Source organism: Triturus cristatus, chromosome 5_2, assembly GCF_964204655.1.
Source record: "Triturus cristatus chromosome 5_2, aTriCri1.1, whole genome shotgun sequence".
Classification (NCBI taxonomy): Eukaryota; Metazoa; Chordata; class Amphibia; order Caudata; family Salamandridae; genus Triturus; species Triturus cristatus.
This window is the reverse complement of record NC_140588.1, coordinates 986,558,967-986,584,281: the sequence shown is the minus strand read 5'-3', so window position 1 is coordinate 986,584,281 and position 25,315 is coordinate 986,558,967. Positions and strand designations below refer to the sequence as shown.

The 25,315-nt window shown below is 43.7% G+C and overlaps 1 pseudogene; it reads right to left on the bottom strand.

The window, feature by feature from the left end:
* Window positions 1-6,075: 6,075 nt before the first annotated feature.
* Window positions 6,076-7,541, bottom strand: LOC146829538 (zinc finger MYM-type protein 1-like; annotated as a pseudogene).
* Window positions 7,542-25,315: the final 17,774 nt, after the last annotated feature.

Genomic DNA, 25,315 nt, shown 5'->3' with positions numbered 1-25,315 from the left:
AGATTGGAATCCATTGAAGTGCGCTTTAATGGCTTGCTGATTTCCTTTCCAACAGAACCCAAACTATCCCTCTGGGTTCATATAAATCTCTCTCTGCAGTGCTGGACAAAGGGGACAAAGTGGTGCCCCAGGGTTCCTGTCTGAGCCCTTCTCTTTTCAACATTTATGTTGCACGTCTTGCCAGGACGGTTAAAGCTTTTGGGTTTAATATCTCTTATGCAGCTTATAATCACTTTGGACAATGATTTAACCAAAGTAAAAGAAAACTTCTCAGCTGGGATGACAGACAGCAATTGCTACCTGGATGATGGAGAATTGTCTCCAGCTGAATGCTGGAAAAACTGAGATTATGCTGTTTGGCCATGTCCTACAAATATGGAACTCTGATTGGTGGCCCATGGAACTTGGCACTGCACCTACACCTAAACAGGATGTTAAGAACTTGGGAGTCTGTCTTGATCAGGCTCTTACTATGAAAGAGCAGGTTTGCTAAGTTATGAGCTCCTGCTTTTAAATAGTGCACTTTTAGAAGAAAGCATTCCCGCTCCTACCAATCACAGTGAGGAAATCTTTGGTGCAGACCCTTGCTACTAGACGCCTGATTGGCCTCGGCTAATGAGATGCTGTTATCAAAACTACAGATCATTCAGAATACGGCGGCCTGCCTTATTGTGATCTTCCTTCTGGGACTTCGTCGGCTCCCCATCTTCGTTCCTTACACTGGTTACCTGTCCAGAAGTGATTTAAAAAATGTGCTGCCTTACCTCTGCCAGGAAAAGGTCCCAGTTATCTCACCTACACTTCTCAGATTCAACGGTAAAGCCTTGTTATCTGTTTCCTGGGTCAGAAAGTCACGTTCTCGGGGCAGGTCATTCTCTTACGTAGCCCCTCATTGGAACGAGATACTGCTGCACATTCGCACATGTACATATTACTCTCTTTTAAGGAAGAGACTGAAAACAATATTGATTTATTTAGTTGGCCCATTTTGTCTTAACCTATGGCTGCGCAGAGATACACCTGATGGGGTTATTCATGCTTATTATAAATTTTTATAGCATTTTATAACAAATAAAGCTAATTACCAAGGCAGATGTGGATATTAAATCAACCTACCATCACAGGCAGGGTAGGCCAACAAGCTGTGTAACTGTGTCGCAATGTGCGTTCTGACACAAAAAGTCACCCTTGTCAGAAAGTGAACAAAGCAGAGATTCTGCCATCTGTAAGGCAAATATAGTGCAACTTGGCCAGAATTCCTATGAGTCACACATGTCCTACACTTCAATGTTGAACTCAAAGTTAATGAGAACAAAGTCTCTATGTCACCCAGATTACTCGTGTCGACATCTACCATAATTTACCATTAACATATCTCTATTTCATTGCAGAGAGAGAAACAATACCTCCTGAACAGCTGCCTGTCTTGGATGCTATAAACCAAAGAATCCAAGGGTCTAATCACAAATCAGAAGTAAATGTGAGCCACACTTTGTGTATATGAACAATAATGTAGATATACTAAAAGGGGGTTATCTAAGAGCAGATCACTTTAAGGACGTAACCCCTCACTCACCAGTGGTGACATGCTTCATCATAGGGACTCTCCTCCCAAAGGAAATACCTAGTTCCTTTGAGGGCTACAACCCCCTCACTGTGAGGGAGGAGCTCAGGGATGTTTTAGTAGGATATGATTGGGTATCCTAAACCCACTAATGATGAGTTTTAAGTATGAGTGAGGACGCAGCGCAAATCATAAAACGGTGTGAGTGGATGTTAAAACTGACTACTGAGCAAATCAAAACAATTTTAATTACATCTGCCTAGTGTCAGGGTTAAAAAAGCAGTACACGTATGGCATGGATTTAAGCCATACAAGTGTAATAACAAATGGTCAACATGTTTCAGCCGTATCAGGCTTTCATCAGGACCTACGCGAAAAGCGCTGCTGCTCAAAAAGACGTGACAACTAAATAGTAATAACTTCAAAGGATATATGAAACCAAACTCTGGTTTCTCAGTGAACAAATTTCTTCATGCCCGCTATTGCTGGGTATGGGACCTCACCTACACCTGGCAACCGCTCAGGAAGGGAGCACCGCTCTGTCCGTCGGTACTTCTGGGCAGAGAGAGCCTGCTGCCGGAGGTGACCAACCTGCTGGAAATGACATCCTACCCCCATGAGCGATGACACCTTTCAGCAACTCCTGGACTCCATCGGAACACCATTGCTCCGGTCGCGGAAGGGGATGTCAACGTCAAAGGATCTCAAGAGGAACTGCCTACCTCGGGACATACCCCATCTGCCACCCCAAGCCCTGCCCTGGACTCCGAGGACCCTCAAGTTATCTTCAAACAACAGGCGGTAGGTGTCCAGTGGCAGCTGGTAGATGAGGTACAGGCGATAATGGAGACCATCACGGGCACCCTAGAGGGAGTCAGTAGGTGCCTCCGTCCCAATAAGGACACCTCTAAGGCAATGAGAGGCAGTTACCCTCCATTCCATAGATTGGAACAGTCCCTGACTGATATCGCTGGTGTCATTAGGTAAGAACAACACCCCTTCCAATGTAACACCAGTGAGCTTGTCAATCAGCTGGGGACTGTACGCACCATACTTGATTCTAAGGAACGGTAGCGGGACTCTTTTATTGCAACTATGGGTGCCTTCCACCACGACGTTGTTGCTGTGCTGACAAGTCAGCCGGCCCTTTTCTGTGCTGCTTACCTTGGTAGCACAGACAAATGCTGCTAGGGACAGGAGAGCCATATCTCCTGCCCCGGATGTGTGTGTGCCTCTGATGCCTCCTGCACCAACACCACCACCCTCAGGGGAAGCACCACACATTTCAGAGGACAAATATGGGGACCTCAACCTTTTCCGGTGGACAAATCCACACTAACATTTGTCTGTGCCACTTGCCAGTTTCTCATTGGACCTGTGTTTATGATCATGCCACTGCCCTGGTCATCTGGTAATGTCCCCTTTTTGCAATGCCCACCTGAATACATCCCTCCTCAACATGTCACTTGACGTGTATCCCCCATGGACTCTGTCTGGACATCCTTTGACTTTCAAACAATGTTGGGGTTGTTGCTGCAATAACTGCTACTGTGAAGTAGCCTATGAACACACCTGTAAATAAATTCACTACCTTGAATCTGCATGTTGTATGTCTTTTTCAGATTGGACTAACTAGACCATGGTTTATGTGCAGATACAAAAAGGCACTTTCTACCATCTCTAGGAAATTGCACTACATTCCCTATCACTTTGTCTTGTTGGACAAGGTCAATCATCATGCACCACCCCTGCCATGGCATAATGTTGCAAATCCCTATGAACTATTGAACGTCATGGTGTGATAATAAGCATCAGTACCTTAAGTGCCACACAATGAAATAGGTCAGCTAATCACACAATTGCAGAGCTGCACAAAATGGGTCCTATGACGCAGGTGAGCCACTGACACATGCTCACACATCCACAGATCTTTTGCTCAGTTATCATGACAAAGTCATCATGCAAATATGTCTGCCACAATGCTTCAAATGAAGATATCCTATGAGTACTATCATAATGCATGCAGTAACAATAAGCAGATATTCATGGCCACTCCTTCTTTATATCATAATTTCTATGCCACTCAAGGATGTGGAAGTATTTGAGGGCCTGTGTCAAATAGTAAGGCACACTGGAATATGTAGGGATATTGTGTCACTTTGGCCCTGAGAGCCCTCACATGCATTGAGAGTGAGGGTAACCACATATTACATCAATTGTACCATGGACACACATAACAATATAGAGGAGCCAGAGCACAGACCCTGGAAGAAAGCTACACATCCTGAGGCTAGGAGGAACCATCAGACAATTGTCTTTTCTGACTTAGCAAGTAGTAGCACAAATACACATGCAGGGAGTGTGACTCATTGAAACTACTCAATGCCAAGGGTGAAAGATGTTTCCTGGCACGTGGGAGCTACTTTCATGGATACTAACCAGCAAACAACAATGACATACTAGTATAATGGTGCAAGGGTGAGCATGTAATTGGCAGGCACTAGAGTGTGTCCCAACACAGCCATGAATTACCACTATGGGTCTGTGCATCCATTCATACAAAAAGGAGCACTTACAGAAGTCAAAGATTGTTACATTTCCCTTAAGTGACTCCATTGCAACATTGACTGACTCTTGACCATAGGAGAGGAGTTGGCCTAATGGCTAGGGCGTTCCACCTCAAATCTGGGGAACAGGGTTCGAGTCTTGGCAAGGACACACAACATCCTGTGATTCTGGGCAAATCACTTAATCTCCCCATGCCTAACAAAAATGTATGTGTCCTCATGTAATGCAACTGGTGCTTGTGTAAAGCGCTCTGATACCTGATACCTTCGGGTCAAGTTCGCGATATATAAAACTCAGTAAAATAAAATAAATAAAACATAGGTGTCTCACAAAGTTACACATATCTACAAACACTGCAGGGAATCCCAGGTCAAATCAACCTAAGGAAATATCACAACTCCTACACAGTAAATCATTACGCAGTTGTTAAAGTAGAAAAAGACCATTAGATCAGAAACAGCTATTCACAACAACTAAAACTACCTAACCTACCCAGTGGCGTCACTAGGGTTGGTGTCACCCGGTGCGGGTAACTCATGGTGTCACCCCCACACGACTTACAGCATGGACCTCCTCCGCTTCGAGTCCGCCAGTGGACACAGTTGGCAAATAACGGGACCATACAGAATCCTTAGTAACGTTTGTAAATGTAGGTCCTATATTTACAAAGGCCATAGAAGAAAAATTGAATTCAACAAGGTCGGAGGTAAAATACTGTAATAAGTTAAGAACTAAGAACTACATAGAAAATATGTTACTTTTTCAACATTAAACTTTTCATTTTACTGTTACAGGAGATAAGGTTGTAACCGTTCTGTATTGGGTTTGCACAATCAGCAACTGCCAGAATAGTATGCAACAGTACAAATTACAATGTCACATTAAATCTCGACTAATCAGAACTTTCCTTTCCTGGCCTTTAAAGCTGCAAACTTGTTAATTACTTCATCGAAATCAACTCCTTTCACCAAATCACTTTCAATTGATAATATTGCAAGATCAGAAAGCCTTGACTGTCCCATGGTAGATCGCAAATAGTTATTTATAAACTTTAGCTTTGATAAACTCCTCTCACATGAAGCTACAGACACACAGATTGTAAGAAATAATTGTAGGCTCACTGAGAGATATGGGAGAGATTCTAGGAAGTCCCATTCAACTATGAATTTCAAAACGTCAAATACTGACCAGTCTTTGGCTTCTTCGAGATCAATCTCTGCTGCCTTCAGGTGCCTTCTCAGCCTTGGTATTTCTAATAAAAGCTCTCCCTCGGATAACTCATCATAGAAAGTGGACAATTTTGGAATGGACACCAGTAACTCTTCTTCAGTGGCAGATATCAAACTCTTGGCTTCAACAGCCTCAAACATGGCTGCTACTTCCTTGATGGCTCTTGATCTGATCTGGAGTTCAGAATGGAAACGATCAATACACTCAAGCATCGCCCTCTTGTTTTCTTCTTGCAGAGTTAGTCCAGCATCTCTTGTCTTCTCACCTGTCATCGTCTTCTTGAACCTGGGTCTGCTCTCCACTGAAATTCCATATTGGTCTGATTTTAAAAGCGCCTGTTCAATTGCCTGCTCCACTAGATGATTGCGCTGCTCGCCGTACAGAAATAGTCTTAGCGTCTCTAGCTTTGTCACCACCTTGTCAAGAGTTAAGCCCTTAGTCTGAAGGTACTGCTGTGTAAGATTAACTTCTTCAAGTACATCACACCAAAAGTAGAGGTAGCACAGAAACGTGAAATTGCAGACAGCAGGCAAAAGACCTTGGGCTATACCTCTTGTGTCTAAATTTTCATCTGGATCAAATAGAGCTTCAATTGCCGCCACACATTCATCACATTTTTCCTTCACTGCCTTTACTGCAGCATGATGCGCACTCCAGCGTGTTGTTGATAGTCTTTTCACTGAGACTCCAGTGTGCTCCATTAAAACATCCCATCAGTGAGTGGAAGCAGCAAAGAAGGAAAACATTGTCTCAAGAGTTCCAAAAAAAGTCACACATGAAGCATTTTCAGCAAAAGAGTGTTGGCCGCACAGGTTAAGCGAATTATCCACACATCCATTAAAAATAGCTTTCCTGTTCTTACTTTTCAAAATGGCTTGTACACCCCCATGCATTCCAGCCATAGTGGCAGCAATATCGTAACCTTGAGCGCAGCACATCATAAAGTCGAGCCCATCACTTTCCAGATTTTTAAGAATATCAGAACTGAGGTCAACAGCTTTTTTCCACTTTAAAGGGAAAAATCCCAGAAACACTTCTTTTACTTCAACTTTCCTACTTTGGATTTTCACATAACTGATCACTTCGGACATTTGGTCAGTGTGTGATGTGTCAGGTGTGCTATTGAACATGATCCCAAAATACCTGGCAGATTTTATATCCAAGACAAGCTTCTCCTTCACATGATTTGCTAAAACATGTATAAACTCATTCTGAGTTTTTTGGTGCAAGATAAGATACTGATGCTTTGAGTTTACATGTGCTTCGCTTTAATCTCATTAGGTGCTCTTTCAGCACTGGGTCATATTTAGAAATCATCTCAACCATTTCAAAAAAGTTTCCTTTATTCAATGAAGATTCATCTTCCTTGTGGCCCCGGAATGCCAGATTCTGCTTGGCAAGAAATAATGTGATATCGAGCAACCTGTGCAAGATGTCTCTCCACTTTTTCTTCTCTATATCCATCAAAGCAACACTTTTGGCATCAATTGTTTTGTGCAGTCTAAGTCCTACTGCCAATGTTTTCCATTTTTCAAGTCAATGTAAGTGCTTTTCAGGTGTCTCATGATTTTGCACTTTCGGGCTCGGTTTCCACCACTTCTGAAACCCAGTCACAAATGTGGATGTCGTGTCTGTAGCATGATTAGCGGCAAAGAGTCGGCAGCAAAAACAATATCATTTCTCACTGACGAGTGAGTTAACCATCCATGACCGCCATTTGGCATCACCTTGTAAAACCACTCTTTTGATAGCTGGCGAACATCTCCTTTTGCTTTTGGATCTTGCCTTGTCGCAATTCTGAAAGGGCCATCTTTGTTTTGGAAAGAAGCACTTCCTCTTTGATGATTACAACCCGCAAATGATCTGGAACTGGTATATTCCAAAAAGAAGCATCATCTAAAATATTCAAATTTTCCCCCTTAACCTCATTCCTCATCTCATTTACAGTATCATGGTTAGAGTCACTTTCAGTACTCTCTTCTGCTTCAAATTTATCCATTTGAATTTCCATTTCCTTTCCTTGTTGTTCTGCTTCATTTTCTTCTATTTCAACTCCTTCCTCTTCTGCAGTATGCATACTAGCATCAGGATCAGCGTTATCAACTGGTGGCCGAGGAACTGTGTCTTTTGATGAACCCTTACCCTGGCCATCATCTGGTCCCTTGACATATTGAAGCATGGATCCACGTAGTGTTGAGAGTTATTCATTTTTTACTTTTTTTGCTTTTCTTTGCTGGCATCCAATTGGCCTCTTTGATGTATGTTTTCCATGTGGCATGATTGATATAATATATCCTTGAACTATTATTATCCAAAAAACTGCGACTTTAAAAACACCAACAACAGCAAGGTGTGTTTTTAAGCACGTGTAGTGGGCGTGGGCTGATGAAACGGTGGGTCCAGTCAAATGTAGGATGTCAGTGTCACCTCTAGTACAAGTGGTTCGTGCAAATGATTTGGAAGGTTTTCATCTTGGTCATTTTGTGAGTCGCCCTGTGCCGCTGTTCATTTTTTTTGTTTTCATACTTGTCGCCTATTTTATCGATTGTAAAAAGCCTGTAAAAGACAGAAGCCGGGATTGACTATCACTCGCTGAGCAAACATGCTCATTATTGCATTTTCTTAATAAGCATCATTAACAAACATGTTAAATTATACACTACAACGGTTTAATAATAAAGACAGGCACTGCAAATGAAAATATAGAATTCTGCAGAATTATTATTTCTGCTTTACTAACCACAGTTGGGAATCATGGCATTATTGCAAGCCTCTTGTAATGTGGCCCTGCTGCATACCCTGTAGATTTTAGCAAAAATAAAATTCTGTCTTTAGGTGAAGCAAATCAAAAGTTATTAAAAACGTGTGAGAAGTGCTCCAGTGCTGTTTAAGGCCCTCCGTAGAGGTGGACTGGTCATCATTCAGTCATACCCTATTATGACACTTCATGTAATAACGCACTGTTTGACATAAAAAATTACAGAGAATGCCCATTGCACAGGAACAACGCGAATGACAGAGCAAGCGGCTGTTTGAGGTGCTTTTGTGTTTTTTTGTACTTTTTTTAGCGCAAAATGCATTCTCACATTCGAAGCGGACACAAGTGTGAATTTCTTGCTAAAGTACAGCACCATATGCCAGTTTTGCATTTCGCATTATTATGCACAATTTCACATAATTTTGCTGAGTTTTCATGTGCTGATGCAGGACCAAATGATGTAAATTTTGCACACCCCTATTTGGGGGGATAGCAAAATCTATTATCATTGCTCCTGAGGAGGGGGCATCCCTGCTTGCCCCCAAGAGACGGCTTCCCCCTCATTTCAGGGTATGCCTGGCGGTTTAACCAGATTTAACTGGTGGATGCGTTTCTGCCAGGCAGCTCTCCACCATGGTGGAGTCGTGTGACAATGACACCGTAGTTGAGCCTCCCAACCAAACTTGGACATCGGGGGGGGGGGGGGTGCTCCTACAAGCTATTCCAAATAAAGGTCTCAGTTCAACGGTTTAATAATAAAGACAGGCACTGCAACGGTTTAATAATAAAGACAGGCACTGCAAATGAAACTATAGAATTCAGCAGAATTATTATTTCTGCTTTACTAACCACAGTTGGGAATCATGGCATTATTGCAAGCCTCTTGTAATGTGGCCCTGCTGCATACCCTGTAGATTTTAGCAAAAAGAAAATTCTGTCTTTAGGTGAAGCAAATCAAAAGTTATTAAAAACGTGTGAGAAGTGCTCCAGTGCTGTTTAAGGCCCTCCGTAGAGGTGGACTGGTCATCATTCAGTCATACCCTATTATGACACATCACGTAATAACGCACTGTTTGACATAAAAAATTACATAGAATGCCTATTGCACAGGAACAACGCGAATGACAGAGCAAGCGGCTGTTTGAGGTACTTTTGTGTTTTTATGTACTTTTTTTAGCGCAAAATTCATTCTCACATTCGAAGCGGACACAAGTGTGAATTTCTTGCTAAAGTACAGCACCATATGCCAGTTTTGCATTTCACATTATTATGCACAATTTCACATACTTTTGCTGAATTTTCATGTGCTGATGCAGGACCAAATTATGTAAATTTTACACACCCCTATTTGGGGGGATAGCAAAATCTATTATCATTGCTCCTGAGGAGGGGGCATCCCTGCTTGCCCCCAGGAGACGGCTTCCCCCTTATTTCAGGGCATGCCTGGCGGTTTAACCAGATTTAACTGGTGGATGCGTTTCTGCCAGGCAGCTCTCCACCATGGTGGAGTCGTGTGACAATGACACCGTAGTTGAGCCTCCCACCCAGACTTGGACATCGGGGGGGGGGTGCTCCTACAAGCTATTCCAAATAAAGATCTCAGTTCAATAGCACATAAATGCCCAATTAAGGGCAGCCAGATATAGCCCCCCGCCCCCTTCCTGTACTCTGATGGGAGTGACAGAAGTAAATGGTCTGAAAAATGATAGCGCCACAGATTCGCCCCTTGTGTCGTCTTCACATTTCAAATTACAGATGGCTGCCAGGTCCCATGATAGTGAATTTTACAGCACATTTTTCATTACATATTCAAATTGTATCAACTTTCAAAGCACAGTAAATAGTAGATGATGACCTTAAAGAACATCAGGTTACCCAGCCAGTCATATGTACCCATAGACATTCTTTCAGAGAGCACTAAAAATAAACACAAGTAGTGAATCAGAGATAACAAAGTAAAAGTGAGACCAGCCCCCCGCATGGTGTGTAGCGAGCAAGCGCAGTGAGCAACCACTACTAGGGGGAGTTTGGGGGGTTGAACTTCTTCCCCCAAGAAAATTTGGGAGACAGAAAGGCCAAAACAAAACATTTTTCATTACATATTAGATTGCATTAACTTTTAAAGCATAGTAAATGATCACCTTATAGAGCACCAGGATACCCAGTCATAAATCACAGACATTCCTACAGAGAACACTAAAAAATGAAATGTCGAGCATGAAACATGAATTTAAATAGAACCAATTTATTCTTCTACCACCCAAATCTGTGTAGACAGTGAGCGCCCAGCCGTGCCTCTGCAGACAGAGACCCCTGTGCCTGTTAACAACAGTGTGATAATGACTCATTAATCAGGTTGTACAGTGGGCTACCTGCTAGTCAACAGTTTATTGGAATTTATAATATCATCGGTATGGTACTTTGTACTGGTGTGGTGTTCCCACTCTCCGGCAACACGATATATCAGTGGTCGAAGTGGGGGGAAAAAAATAGGGTAACTGTGGGCGGACAATCAGAGGGCGGGAATAACGCAAGGACTGGATCAGTGCTGCTTCATAGGCCTGCCCTCAAGACTGGAGGTGAACTTCAGTATGAATAGTGGTGGACAAGCCTTGAAAGTTAACCTACACTTGTCATGCTAGGGTCCACCTGCTGGTGCTACGACACCGGGGCTTCTAATGTCTTGCGAAGCCTTCTTCTCTCCTCTGTTGCCTCCATACAGTGGGCAATTTGTCATGGTTATTATTCACAGATTTGTTTCAATTTTGTTCTATTTAACTCACTTGTGATGTTTCATGTTAGTGATTCAATTTTAGCGCATGCATCTCTGTTCCGGCCTCACCCAGCTGGCGCCGTGGACCTTCCCGAAGGCCCCGACTTGTCCCCGCGTGTTGTTTTATTTTCACGAAGGCCACCTCATTTCCCTGGCATTAAATGCGACTAGATCTGATGGATCCCACAAATACCCACGTTATTTATTGATTTTTGTGGAACACATTCGAGCATTACACAATTTCCCATCATGCAGAAATAGAGAAGGCTGTTGTTCAAGGTGCAGGCCTTAGAGCACAACTAAGGGCAGATCCATAATTGATGCAGTGAGGTTACCCCGATGTGCATACAACTCGGTTTGCTGGTGAAAAGTTGCTGAACTTAAATCATTGATTCAAGATCCAACGTTGTTAATAATCCTGAAGCCGACTATAGGAGCAGAGGCGTAGCTAGACCTTGTGGCGCCCGGGGCTATCCCTCAGATTGCCACCCCTGGGGGGGGTTTGCTGGGGAAAAAGTACGGCAAGCACTTGAAAGAGGACCGAGAGACACGTAGTATCGCCGCTAATAATTACCTCGATCATGCAAGTTACATGCACATACATGACACGGTCTAAGGCTACACAGTTGAATACACCAGTGACTGGTAGTACAAAAGAGAACACACAGACTGCATGATCTATCTGGGGACTCAGAAAAACCGCATGTGACATCCATCAGAGAGCTGCGTGAACAATTACCTGGTAATCCCCTCAGCACAATGCAAACATGCACATACATGACACTGTTCAGGGACCCATCATCTACAGCTGACATTAAATGACCATTCATCATGGTCCCCCCAAGCAGTGCACTTTGTGATCTGCATGGTACAAGTTCTTTGCAGCAGGCACATTGACCCTCCGTGCTACCTTTCCAGGAGTCAACCCTTCCACTAGACAAAACTCCGATCTCTCTCTAGGAAGAACATTAATCACCGAAGTTATCATGACATTTTTATTGTTTCTGAAAATTGCTGGAGGCCAGGAAGAAGGCAGCAAGTTTTTTTTAAACCATAATATACTTGCAAACACTACGCACCCACCCGAAATAGGTACCCTGTGCGGTCACACCGTTCGCACCGCCCTAACCTGCTCAAGGTTCATGTGACCTCAGTGACAGAGTCACAGTGACTGGATCACTGTTGCTCTAGGGTGTGCTGCTTCATAGGCCTGCACGCAAGACTGGAGATTAACTTCAGTATGGATTGTGGTGGACAGGCCTTCAAGGTTAACTCACAATTGACACCACTAGGGTACACCTGCTTGTGCTAAGGCATCAAGCCTTCTAAGGTCTAGTGGGGCCTTGTAAGGTCTAGCATGGGAATATGCTCCCTCAGTAGAGTGGTCTGGTGGACTGGTCATGAAGGCTGAACCCAGTTCCCCAGTTCCAAATTCGACAGCTCTGGCCATAGTGCCACATCCTCTCCCCCACTGAACACCATACTGCCCCACTGAGAGAAACTCGCACTGCCTTCAGCTACAACCTAATTGTGCCCGTTATAAACACTTGGATGTGGCTCAATTCAAATTATGCACTTGATAAGAGTAATATGCTGCCTAAAAAAAAAAAAGTAAAAGCAACCACTCATAGGGAATGTAAGATTAAGTAAAGCATGTGAAATGTAAGCAGAAACAACATGGTTACCTTAACGATCTCTCACTCACTATTCAGAAATCAGCGAGTGGTTTTACCTGAAAAGTTAAGGACATGACTACAGGGCCCTGAAGGGAACCGTTTCAATGTCCATTGCTTATATCCTTACAAAACGTAAGCAGTATGGTTTAAAAAGACCACATCCATAAACAGAGCCATGGTCCACATTTTGTTTTCCAATCCACCCATCAACCAGGTATTGCAGTACCTCCAGGAATGGTACACTTCCCCACCTGGGGGCAACAATGCTGTTCAAAGAAAGACGAGAAAACAAAAGTAGCGCTTCACTGGCAAACTCTGTAAAGTGAGGCTGATGTGTTTGGATGTGAATAAAACCAATCTGGCCACTTTGCAACCACTCTGTCTTGCCTTATTTAGTTATGTATTTATTTTTCATATTTAAAACCTTCTATTTCTCTCCATCCACCTGCACTTTGGAATAGAAAAATGTCAGAAAAAGGGCATGTCCCGCAAGAGTGTTTTTCTTTTTTGGATCCATTTCACAATGAAAGAAGGAAAGAGTTTGTGAACCGTTTCTTCGAGTTACGGTTTTCAGTAAGTGAGGAGCAAGAGAGAAAGAGAGGGAATAATAGAAGGGGGGGGGGCAGCGGCCAGCACAAAAAAGAAGAGGACATTGCCCGAGTCCTATTCCTTCTCTGCCCGTAGGTCCACGAAAGCAAGCCGAGCCTTATCTGAATGCCTTTGTCCGCCCACAAAAAAGTGCCACCTGGGCCGAACTGCCCCCCCCCCCACTAGCTACGCCACCACTGTATAGGAGCTCCACACACCCTGTGCACTGCCAAACACTAATCCTGGAACAAATCTTTCTTTTCTTTCTATGTTTCCTTTCCACAAAGCACTAGTTAAAAAGAAGGCAAAAGTTAGAAACCGTGCAAAGGTTCCATTCTGAGAGACAAGAGAGCGCATCAAAGATCATCGTAGGCCCAGGTTATGAGTGCCCCGGATTGGGACAGGATACTGTGGACACCACGAGGCAACATGTTTATTGGATCTGGTTAATAACTCCTATTTTTAATTTTTACTCAGAAATGGGAAATAACATGCAGAATTTGATGCCTACTTCTGTGCACGTCTCTGTAATTACCAGGCATTTTGCGCCGAAATTGACCTGGAGAAAATGGAGGGGTGTGATATTTGTTGTACCTGGTAACTACACTACACAGTGCAGAGAACTTTGCAGGAATTAGAATTCCAAGAAGTGTGAATAGGCAATAGGCCACTCACCTGCTGAGTTGGTGGCAGACAGGGGGGGACTACGTCGGTCGGCGGCTAGCCTTAAACCAGGCTCCTTGGAATAAAATTAAATTATAGCGGCGGCGGCGGCCCACGGGTGGTCAAACCTCGTGATGCCAAGTCACGCGCACTTGGGGCCCAATGCGCATGCGGGATTCCCCGATTCAAAACGACATCACTGCACCCCTCTAGTGATGATGTCACTGCCTGCGCAGATGCGGCAGAGGAGGAGACAGTGCGCACTGCGCACAGGCACCTCCTCCTCCTGAATAGTTAGGTTGCGTCATTGCGTGGTTGCGTTGCTCTGCACCACACCGGCCCTTTGGTGACACCCCGCGTGAGGGTGTCAACCGGTGCGGTCCGCACCCCCCGCACCTCCATAGTGACGCCGCTGAACCTACCCTGCCTACCTAAATCCAATCTAAGTCTAAACTAGCTTAACCTACCAATCCTGCACTAATTTAACACTACATTAACCTATCTAAACCTAGCTTTATCTATGCTATACATGTACCACAACAGACATGTTAAACATCAGCCCCCACCCCCCCTTAACACACACAGGCATACTACAATACAATAATATACTACACATTAAAATCTAAACAAAGATATATATCTTTTAACAAAGCCTAAACATTAACCCCTCACCCACTAACACCTTATTAACCTGAAAAATCAGTTAGCACAGTCAGTACATGTACATGGGATCTAAGATGTATAGTCTGACTTTGTAACACATATCAACTTTTTCTGACCCTAACAAAACCAGCAATGGGTATAGATACTTGGGCAATATGTTGTCACTACATAGACATAGACATCCCCTTCTTGAACCTGGAAAAGTGAGTACAGTGCCATCTGTGTGGGAGCACAAATTTAACAGTACTCACAATGAGATGGATACCATATCATACAGGACAAATATTCACACTCATGAAGATGTCCTGAGCTACATTTTGACACATGCGCCTGGCTACACTAAATTAGGATTTTTAGTTACGCCCTGCAAATGTGCAGATCATTGATAATGAACATAATTGTAAGTGGATAAGGTGAAACAGTATAGGCATAGTGGCTTGCATCTGCATACCCCATCTGGACCATCACAAGGCTGCAGTCACTCACACAGATAGTCAATCCATGGATATGAGGTTATTATGCGCCCCCTCTAGAACATGTTTGGGGGACATCAATGACATTTAGCCACAGGCAATAGTCTGGCAATGTCAACATTATCTCCAGTTGCAGACTTGTAGAGAAAGCATGATGAGCCATACTTAAACATGCTCATGCACATACATCATCCCAAGCCTGCATTTGCAGCCATACATCATTACATGAACATAGCATCTCAATAGTGTGTGTTTGCTTGATGGAGTAGTCATCTGGCAGAATCATGTATTTGCTATGAGACATGGGCCCTTGCTCTATAACGAGGAGGAAGGCACAAGTGCCACTGAGGCTGTATCACAACAGACATACGTCATGGTGCACTAACACATCCAGGGGCTTATTTATGAGAGCCCTGCGTCACATTTGTACCACATAAAGTGGTACATGTGTGACAGAGGGCTCTCTTAAAGATTCATTAAGCCTCGCAAAGCTACCTGTGTGGCTTTGAGTGGCCTCAGAAATCATGAGTAAGGCGACGCAGTGCATATCGCTGCTTCACCTTACTCTGTGCCCAGGCGGCATTCCATGGGTATTGTGGTAGGTTTTCCCACACAGCACCCATGGAATTTGACACTGCCCCAGATTTACATATACATGTAAATCTTGGAAAGCACTAAAACCGTAAGTCTTCTAAGTTGAGGTGTAATGAGGAGAAATAACGTATTTTCTCCTTGTTTGTTTCCTCTTTCCCTGTGTGCTGCATTCTGCAGAACACATAGAAAGAGGAAAATGCCTCTTAGGATTGCTTTTGCGTAGGAGGGTGCCCCTACCTATAAAAACAATCCTGCCTGAAATGGAGGCTCCCTTGCACTTTGGCTGCTGCTTGCCTATTTCTGGAATGAAGGGTCCAATACCTGAGTTGGTAATATATCATCATATCTGTCTCTAGTATCTCAAATTTCTTTTTGCATTTGTCAATGTTTTTATTCATCCCTTCCTAAAGAGGTCTGCTAGAGGTTCTCTAGTTTTAGCATAAGGTATGTGTCAACTGTGTAGTTGTACCATGTTAATTTGAATGAGAGGATCAGGTCTGGTCAGGGAGTGGTTGAACAAGAGTGTAGAACTGATATAGCCTTCTGGTGCTATGCAGTTTGGCTCTTAGGGTTGAGGTGAACAGTGGTACTGTTACAAAACATTTTCTATCTGTGGGATATTAAGAGATGAAGCTTAGTATGTTGCCTTCAGTGCTGAAATCAGCTTTCCTAGGAATGTCCCAGTGGAAATTGGTCTATAGTTGACAGGGTTGGATGGATCAAGGTTCTGACTGGTCTGATGAAGAAGGTTTTGAGTGTGGAAGGGAAGGATCCTCTACATAGGAAGTTTTTTAGTATTTTCCTGATTATAGATGCAGTCCATGAGGTAGGGGGAGATTCTGAGATTTTTAGGGAGGTCGTTGCAGGTTTTGGCTTTGAGGTCTGAGAAGGAGCGTCCTCTGCTTCTGATCTTATTGATGTAAGGGAGGTGTGCTCCTGCCTGGGGCACAGGTGTTTCGCAGGTTGGTAGAAGTTGAGGCAGTGGTTGAGGTAAGCTGGACCGGTGTTCTGGAGAGTTTTGTAGGTGTGGGTAAGCAACTAGAACGTACATCTTTCCTTGATTGGGAGCCGATGGAGATTGTTGAGATGTGGGGAGATGTGGTTATTTGGCGGGATGTTCAGGAGGAGTCTGGCGTCAGTGTTCTGGGTGGTTTGGAGTTGGCATAGGACATGGGCTGGGATTCCAATGTAAAGGGCATGTCCGTAATCAAGCCTACTTGTGATAAGAGCCTGGGTGATGTCACGTAGACGTAGAGTGTTGAGCTGAGCGACAATCCTTGAGGGACTCTGCAGATGAGTATCTTGGGTTCTGAGGTACAGGGGGCAAGACTAACTCATTGAGTTCTATCTGTAAGGATGGAGGATATCCACTTGAGTGCCGGTCTTCAGTTACCCAAGTGCTGAAGCTTTCTGATGAGTGACTTGTGGGCGACTGTATCGAAACAGGCGGCGATGTTGAAGAGGATGAGTTTCTCCTCAGTCAAGAATGCTTTTGATGTCATTGGTGGCCGTAATGAGGGCTGTCTCTGTGCTGTGATTATTGAAAAGCTTGATTGAGAGCTCTTTAGGAGTTGATGGAGTTCTAGGTGGTCAAAATGTTGGGTATTGATGGCTTTCTCAATTACATTAGCTGGAAAGAGGCAGGAGCGAGATGAGTCTGTAGCTGCTGAGGGTGTTGGAGTCTGCTGTTGGTTTTTTCAAAAGGGCATTGACTTCTGCAATTTTACAGCAAGATGTGAAGGTGGAGGTGGCCATGGAGGTGTTGATGATAGCGGTGAGCATGGCAGAGATGATGGTTCTTCCAAGGTTTTTTATGAAGTGGGGGCATGGGTCTGAGGGGACTTCTGGGTGGACGGTATTCATCAGTGCGATGGTTTATTCATTTGAGAGGGGCTTCCAGTTGGTTAGCTGCTGTTTGGTGATGAAGGAGGTGACCAGCTGGTCGGGGGAGTTTGTATCGGAATGCTGTGGGTCAAATGTGTTGTAGATCTTGACAGTGTTCTGTTCATAGAAGTTGGGGAGATCATTGCACAGTGCTTTGGATGGGATGATGTTCTAGAGAGCTGCCAGATTGGAGAACTCCTTGACGATGGTGAAGAGTTCTTTCCCTTTGTTGGAGCTTGCTTCGAGTCTGAGTGGTAGAGCCTTTTTCTTTGCATCTCGTAGTTGTTGATGGCAGCCAGTTGATGGTAGGGGCTGAGGGCGGCTTTGTATGTGGATCTTGCAGAGGTGTTTTTATCGAGACTCCATTTTCTTTCAAGTTGTTTGCCGATGCGCTTGGACTCACGGTCGTTCGTATACCAGCTGGGTCATTTGTTGTTTTTGTGGTTCTGGTGGGAGTGGTGCAGTTGGTGCAGTTAGGGAGCCATTTATTATACAGCTTGGTGTCAACAACGAGCTTCCTGGTGTGTTTGGGGGGGCAGCGTGATTGGGTGGGGAGTGATAAGCTCAATGACAATAATGTCACAGAAGCTTGCAATGGTGGTGCATCCTTGATGTAGAACTCCAGGAGAATCTTACACAGTTCTTTCGAAAGACATATAGCATTGGTCATCTGTGTGGTGTAATGCAATCTACTTTGATTTTTATTGCTGACGTGTATGCTTTTTGATGTCATATTAGAAGGATTTGTCTGAGTCATTATTAGTCCCACTCCATTTGTGCTGTAATGCATTGGGTTCTGCTTTCAGTGTCTCAATCTTTTTAGTGATCTAAGGTACTACTTTCATGTGTTTACGTACAAAAAGTGCTCTAGTTGGCATTTGATTGTCAAAACCATCAATGATCTAGTTGTAGAATTAAACCACTTATAACATTTGTTGTTGGATGAGTTTTGGTGAGATAAGTGTTAAGAGCTGAGACGTTAGGTTTCTTCCATTGTCTGTTATTACTGTTGCTTTAGCCTCTTCTTGTTGGCACTCATGTGGTTGGTAGGTTGGTGCGGTAAGAGGTGATGTGATGGTCTCTTTAGATTATGGCTGCATTTCCTGTTAATGTTACAAGATTTAGCAAGGTGAATATTACATCGACAGTGTGTGTGAAGTTGGAAGCAAAGCAATATGAATTCCTTTTTGTGATGTCATCAGGGTCAATGGCTTGTTATTTAGCTCACAGTTTGCGAAATACTGCTTTCTCATTGGCAACTGAAAGAGAAGTGTGAGATGTTTTTTTCTGCTATTGCTATGAATTCAGTACAATAGCACCACTGTATCTGTGTACACTAAATATAACTATCATAAATGTTTATAAAATATGATCCTCAATCGGATGCCACTATTTGTTCAAATACACATCATTGTATTTTCTCAAACCTATCAGTTTGGTCAGTGTTGCAGTCACCACGATACATATAAGCACTCCGCGCTTGAGAAAACAAATGTCGTTACATAGGTAGCTTCAGTGAGTCTGATCTTTGCTGCTGACAGATGCAGTAATATTTAGGCCATGAGTTTGAATCCCAGCAAGGCTGACTCAGTCTTCCATCCATCAAAGTATGGTAAAAAGGAGTATCACTGAATTGGGTAATACTTACACATTTTTACTTAAAGCACTTAGAGACAGCAGAAGTGTACTTTCAGGCACTATATGTAAAAACCCGTTATTACTACACTTCAGAAAGACTTCACCAAGCAATTTTCACACTCGCCTAAAGAATCATGTCAATATGAAATGAAACTTCTCACCAGATTGTTGAATAAAGGTTATTCTTGCAAATACAGGTTGTTAAAAACAAAAAAGGAGCACAATAACTCACATGTTGGCCTTAAGGGACTCAATTTTGATCCAAGAACTGCAATATAGCTAAAGAGTCACTTGATTATCTCACCTGTGATGTAATCCATGATGGCATTTTATATTATAGCTAGAGTCTAATCTCATCAGGGACAAATTTGCTTTTCAGTGAAGGGGCAGGGTGGATGGGAGGCATAGAAGCAGCTACTGAGAAGTGTTGTTGCCACCCCACCATGCCCCTTCTGCCTCCATCAAGTATGAATTTCAGTAAACAACAAACTCCTAACGTTGCACTATGAGACTGGGAAAGCGAAGAAGGATGTCCATCTCTGTAAGGCAATGAGATGGAGAATGCTGGTAAGCCAGTGCATGATGGAGGACGCGGTCATGTCAAGCCTGTTACAACATCTTGTCAATGTCTCTGCAGTTACCCGTGCCATGCCTTCCAGCACAAAGCTTGCATCTAGAGCTGCCTCATGAGCCATCAGGACTTTAGTCAAGTAGCATTTGGTTGTATGCTTGTTGGGGTTTTTAGCCTGTTTTATTTTATTTTGTGTGGTTGGTATAATCTTTTGATGTCTGTGATTTAGATAAACTTTTGATAAACTGAGGAGCAAGACCCACTGCAGTGGCCCAAGTAAACCCTTTAACCTGGCACAAGACAGTGGCGTGCAGAAAATTGAGGGGGCCCCTCTGCCAGGTACAGGGAGGGCCCCTCTCTGTACTCATCCATAAGCTCTCAGGCCAGGGTACTGTGCTGAGGGGGTCCCCTCGATTTTGCCCCCACCCGCACCGCGGGGCCTGCGGGGCCTATGTTAAATCACTGACACAAGCAATGTTGGGAAGAGAAAGCCCCCGGGAGCACCAGAGAGTGTCTACCCCTGCCTCACCCCCAGTCTGTTTTTACTGGTTTACTGTTTTAGATGTTGACAACCACATGCACAGCATCCTCTGTGACATGGAATACGACCTAGAGCATGGTTCTGTGGCCTGAAAAGGCACATCATGTGCACCCTCCTTGCTTGCGTCGGACGCTGTCAGCTTATTGGGCCGTGGAGACTGTCAATCATGGCAGCAGCAAAAGATCCTTGTGCTAAGATTTGTCATCACCTTTCCTGGTGAGGTGCTGGGGTCACTGGATGCCAACTACCCTTTGTCAGGTTGGGAACAAGAACCTGGAAGTTCTGCACCCTGCCAGAAGAAGAGCTGTCCTGAGCATGCCTTGAGAGAAGGAGCTGACTAGCTCCTGAGTGGGGTGCATGAAGAAGAGGCTGTCTAGAAATGGTGGACTGCATGGGGCTGGGGCAGGAAGAGTGAAACCAGTGCTTCACTTCTACAAAAACAAGTGCCAGTGCCCAAGGTATCATTTAGGATTCCACTGCAGCTTGCACCCCCCTCTGCAACTACCAGTGTTGCAAACACTACTATTGACACAACTAGTGGCCTGGGCAAGCTACTAATATTATTATTATTTAGCATATACTGAATTGCCAAACTGATGTTTTCTGCTGAAAATAGTGGCCCCAATGTGCTAGAACGTCATCAAAACAGTCCCGGTGTTAAGAATTAAGTTCTGGTGCAGAGCACCCGGAAACACGGGCACAAATAAAAACGTAGTCCTCTGAAACCCAGAGAGCAAGCTACATTGCCATGCCACGTGATGAGGCCTTGAGACCCTGGTGCATCTACAGTATGCCGAGAAGCTGGGGCACCTCTGACTTGGTGCTCATAGGAATCCCAACCTAATCCCACAGTTTCCCTAAAAGCAAACAACATGCCTGTAATGGATGAAGTGAGAAAATCACAACTGCGCTTGGCATCCTATTCAGAAGAAACCAAAGTGGCAGGGGAAGGTTGGCACTGTCTCCTCATTGTACACCACAATAAGCACTTGCATCGACCTTGCTTTTTTTTTTATGTTTGAAATGCTTTATTTGAAAAGAAAACATAGCGAACAACAAATACAAGTCATATGAAGAGCATTGTCATACAAATTCAAAAAGAGAGAAAAATAATAAAGAGTCATTATGGGCTAAAATCTAAGGAACCTGAGGAAAAAATACAAAAAGCATTTTATAAAATTTTAAAGGGAACCGAAAGGAAAAGGGGGGAAGAGGAGAGAAAGGGGAGGAAAAAGGAAAGAAGGGAAAAAGAAAGAGAAAGGGAGATATGAGGCGTTTAAGAGAAGAGTAAGTGATATAGTCAGAAAGAAAATAGATAGAATAAAAAGAGCAAATAAGCCAAGGGTAGGGAATAGTTGAAAGGCAGGGAATGAGAATGTAAATGTGAATAAGATAAAAGGAATAGAGAGGAAGAAAGAAAGAGGAAGGGTAGAGCCGAAGTCTCTCATGGGGGTTTGAAATTCTCAGAGGATAAAGGAGAAACAGATTTCGATTTCAGAGCCATGGAATCAAGATAAGTTGTGAGAGGTAACCAGAATAGATCTCTATTGAGAGTAGGAGTGGAGGCAGCAGCGAAGCGAACATCAAGTCTGTGATAGTGACAGAGGGAGTTCCACCAACATTGTATCGAGAGCTTAGAAAGATCCTTCCAGTTGGAAGAAATGTGTTGGAAAGCCAGAGCCAACATGAGATCTAATAGACCCGAGGAGCGAGAAGGAATGTCAAGAGCGTCAGAGATACTACCTAAAAAAAGAAGAGGGATAGAGTACGGAATAGAGATAGAGAATAGGCGAGCGACATAAGACCACACCTGATCCCAAAGTACTAGAGCAGAAGGACACAGAAAAAGTAAATGATACAGATCAGCATTAGGGGCAGAGCAGGTCCAACAGGTAGAATCCTTATCAGGAGAGAAGCGAGAAATAGAAAGGGGAGAGAGATAAAGTCTATGATATAGAAAGAACATAGATTGAGTTAGTGAGGCAGAACGGGAGATTTTTAAGGATCTGAGCCAGACTTTGTCCCAAACAACTATAGACCATTCACAGCCCAGATCAAGCTCTCAAGCAAGCTCCAATTTAGATTTCGGACGAGTCGGATTGGGGGAGGAGAAAAACTTATAAATAAGAGAGGCTTTGGGGAGAGCAGAGAGAATCTGAAGAAGCGAGGATTGGGAAACAGAAGAGGGTGACAAGGGGAGAGAGTAGTAGACCTCAAGTATAATGGACATTAGGACAGTGAATCTATGGAAGAAAGACTGGGGACAGCGAAACAAAAGTCGGAATTGAGGAAAAGAACATGGGAGAAAACCATCAAAAAGCTGGTTAACCCATATCAGCCCCTTAGATCTCCACGCCGTCCAGCAAATAGGACGATTATGGAGGAGAATAAGTGAATTGTACCAAATAGGGGAAGCCAAAAAGGATTCACGGGAGATCGAGTCAGGACGGACCAGAGCATGTAGAAGAGAAGTAGTATGCTTAAACAGGGGTAGAGGGGTGGTTAAATTCTTAGCGGTGAAATGTACAACTTCAGATAGGGAAAAAGGAGAGAGGAGTGAGCGTTCAATAGAGAGCCAAAGAGGAGCTAGAGGAGAAGGTGTAAGGACAAGCCAATTAGAAGCCTGACGGAGAGAAAAAGATTTATGATAAAGGCGAAAATCCGGAAAGTTGACTCCGCCATTAGCCTTTGGCTTACGAAGGGCAGCAAGCGCAACTCTCGATTTTTTATTATTCCAGAGGAATTTAGAAAGATAGGAATCAATGCGTTTGAAATAGACATCAGGGATATGAACGGGGAGCATGGAAAGGATGTATATAAGAATGGGAGAAATCATCATTTTGATCGAGTCCAGCCGACCCCACCATGAGAGAAAAAGAGGATTCCAAGAGGAGAGCAACTTATCCATGCGGGACAGTACAGCGGACATGTTCAATCGAATAGATGAAGAAATGGAGTTAGAGAACCAGATTCCAAGGTATTTAATTTTAGAGGGATTCCATGCAAAGCCGGTGGCCGAAAACTGATGAGGGAGACAAAATTTAGTAAGAGGGAGGATCTCAGTTTTGTCAGAGTTTATCTTGTAACCAGAAACTTGGGAAAAAGAGTTAAACTCAAGTAGTAAGGCCGGAATGGATTGGTCAGGATCGGAAATAAACAAAAGAATGTCATCTGCATACGCAGAGAGTTTCAAATGAGTTTTGTCATAAGGGAAGCCAGAAATAGAAATGTTGTTTCTAATGGACGAGAGAAACGGCTCTAAAGCTAGAACAAAAAGTAAAGGGGATAGAGGACAGCCCTGGCGGACGCCACGCTGCAAAGGAAAGTAAGAGGATATCCGGCCATTAACTAACACAGACGCTTTAGGAGAGGAATAAAGTAAAGAAACAAGAGAGATAAAATTAGGGCCAAAGCCGTGCCAACGGAGGGAGGCAAACATAAAGGACCAATCTACTCTATCAAAAGCCTTCTCGGCATCAACTGATATAGCAGCTAGAGAGAAATTGAGAGAAGGTACCTTATTGAGGACATTGAGAAAAAGACGGGAATTATCTGAGGTAAGTCTACCCTTTACGAAACCGCATTGTTCCTTACCGATAAGGTGTGGGAGGAAAGAATCTAAGCGCCGGGCAAGAAGTTTAGCAAATAATTTATAGTCTACATTAACAAGGGATATTGGGCGATAGTTCTTACAAAATTGCGGGTCACGACCATCTTTGGGTATTAAGCAGATCGTAGCCTCATGAAAGGTACCAGTAGCCGTGCCGGAGGTGAAGAAGGATTGAAAGAGGGAGAGAAGTTTGGGAAGCAAAAGATCTGAAAAATGTAGATAAAATTCCACAGAGAAACCGTCCGGACCCGGAGATTTACCCTTGGTTAGAGATGTTAAGGCACTATCCAGTTCGGTGAGAGAGAGGTCAAGCTCAAGATCAGGGAAATTAAGATGAGAGGTGGAGGGGGCAGGAATTTTGTCCAAGTAGGATTGAATGAGAGTAGCCGAAGGGGGGGATTCAGGGGTATAAAGAGATTGGTAGAACTGTTGGAATAGGGGCGAGTATATCTTCCTCCTTGTGGAGGAGACGGTTATCGTTGGAAAAAATTGAATCAATCAAGTTACGCTCCTTGCGGGACTTAAGATAGTTGGCCAGAAGCTTACCTGACTTGTTACGACCTCCGTAGTAGCGGGCGCTGCTGCAGAGAAGTAATGAGGATGCATTGTCAGTAGAAATTTTGTTAAACTCGAGTTTGGCGCGTATAAGGTCTGGTACAACAGTTGGAGTAGAGGAGGTGTAGAATTTATGTTCCAGGGATTTGATATGAGAGAGAAGGTCTTTTTGTTTCTTAAGATAAGATTTCTTTTTCTTTGAGACAAAGTCAATCACAAAGCCGCGAGCCGTAGCCTTGAAAGAGTCCCAAATAACATGAGGGGGTAACGAGGGATCAGAATTGAGTAGGAAGAATTCCGTGGCAAAGGAAAGAAAAGAAGAGGAAAAGAGGGGATCTAGGAGGAGAGAATTATTAAAGCGCCAGCGGGAGGATTTGGGATGAGGGGGAAGAAGATCAAAAACGGTGACAATAGGAGCATGGTCTGAGATAACTATCGGCTCTATAGATGAGGAAAGAAGATTGAGAGAGATTGAGAAAGGAATATATAGTCAATCCGGGAAAAGGAGGCATGAGGGGGTGAGAAGAACGAATAGTCTAAAGAGTCAGGATGGGACAGTCTCCATGAATCAAGAAGGTGAGATTTGGAGATAGTGTCAAGGAATTGTGTATGTGATTTGTGGGGGGTGAAACGGGCAGAGGATTTGCGATCAAGAAACGGGTCAACAATTTGATTACAATCCCCCCCTAGAATGAACAGAGAATCACTGTATTGGAAACACTTAGAGGTTATTAGAGGCCAAAAGTTACAATCAGGGTGAGTGGGACCATATACATTAAAAACAGTCAAGGAAACAGAATTGATTAACAGCTTAGCTACGACCCAACGACCCTCAGTATCATTTTCTTGAGAAAGAACTTTACATTTTAACTTCTTGTGACACAAAATGGCCACACCAGTCTTTTTGTTAGAGGTAGGAGAAAATAAAACCGTTCCCACCCAACCTCTTTTTAACTTAAGAGACTC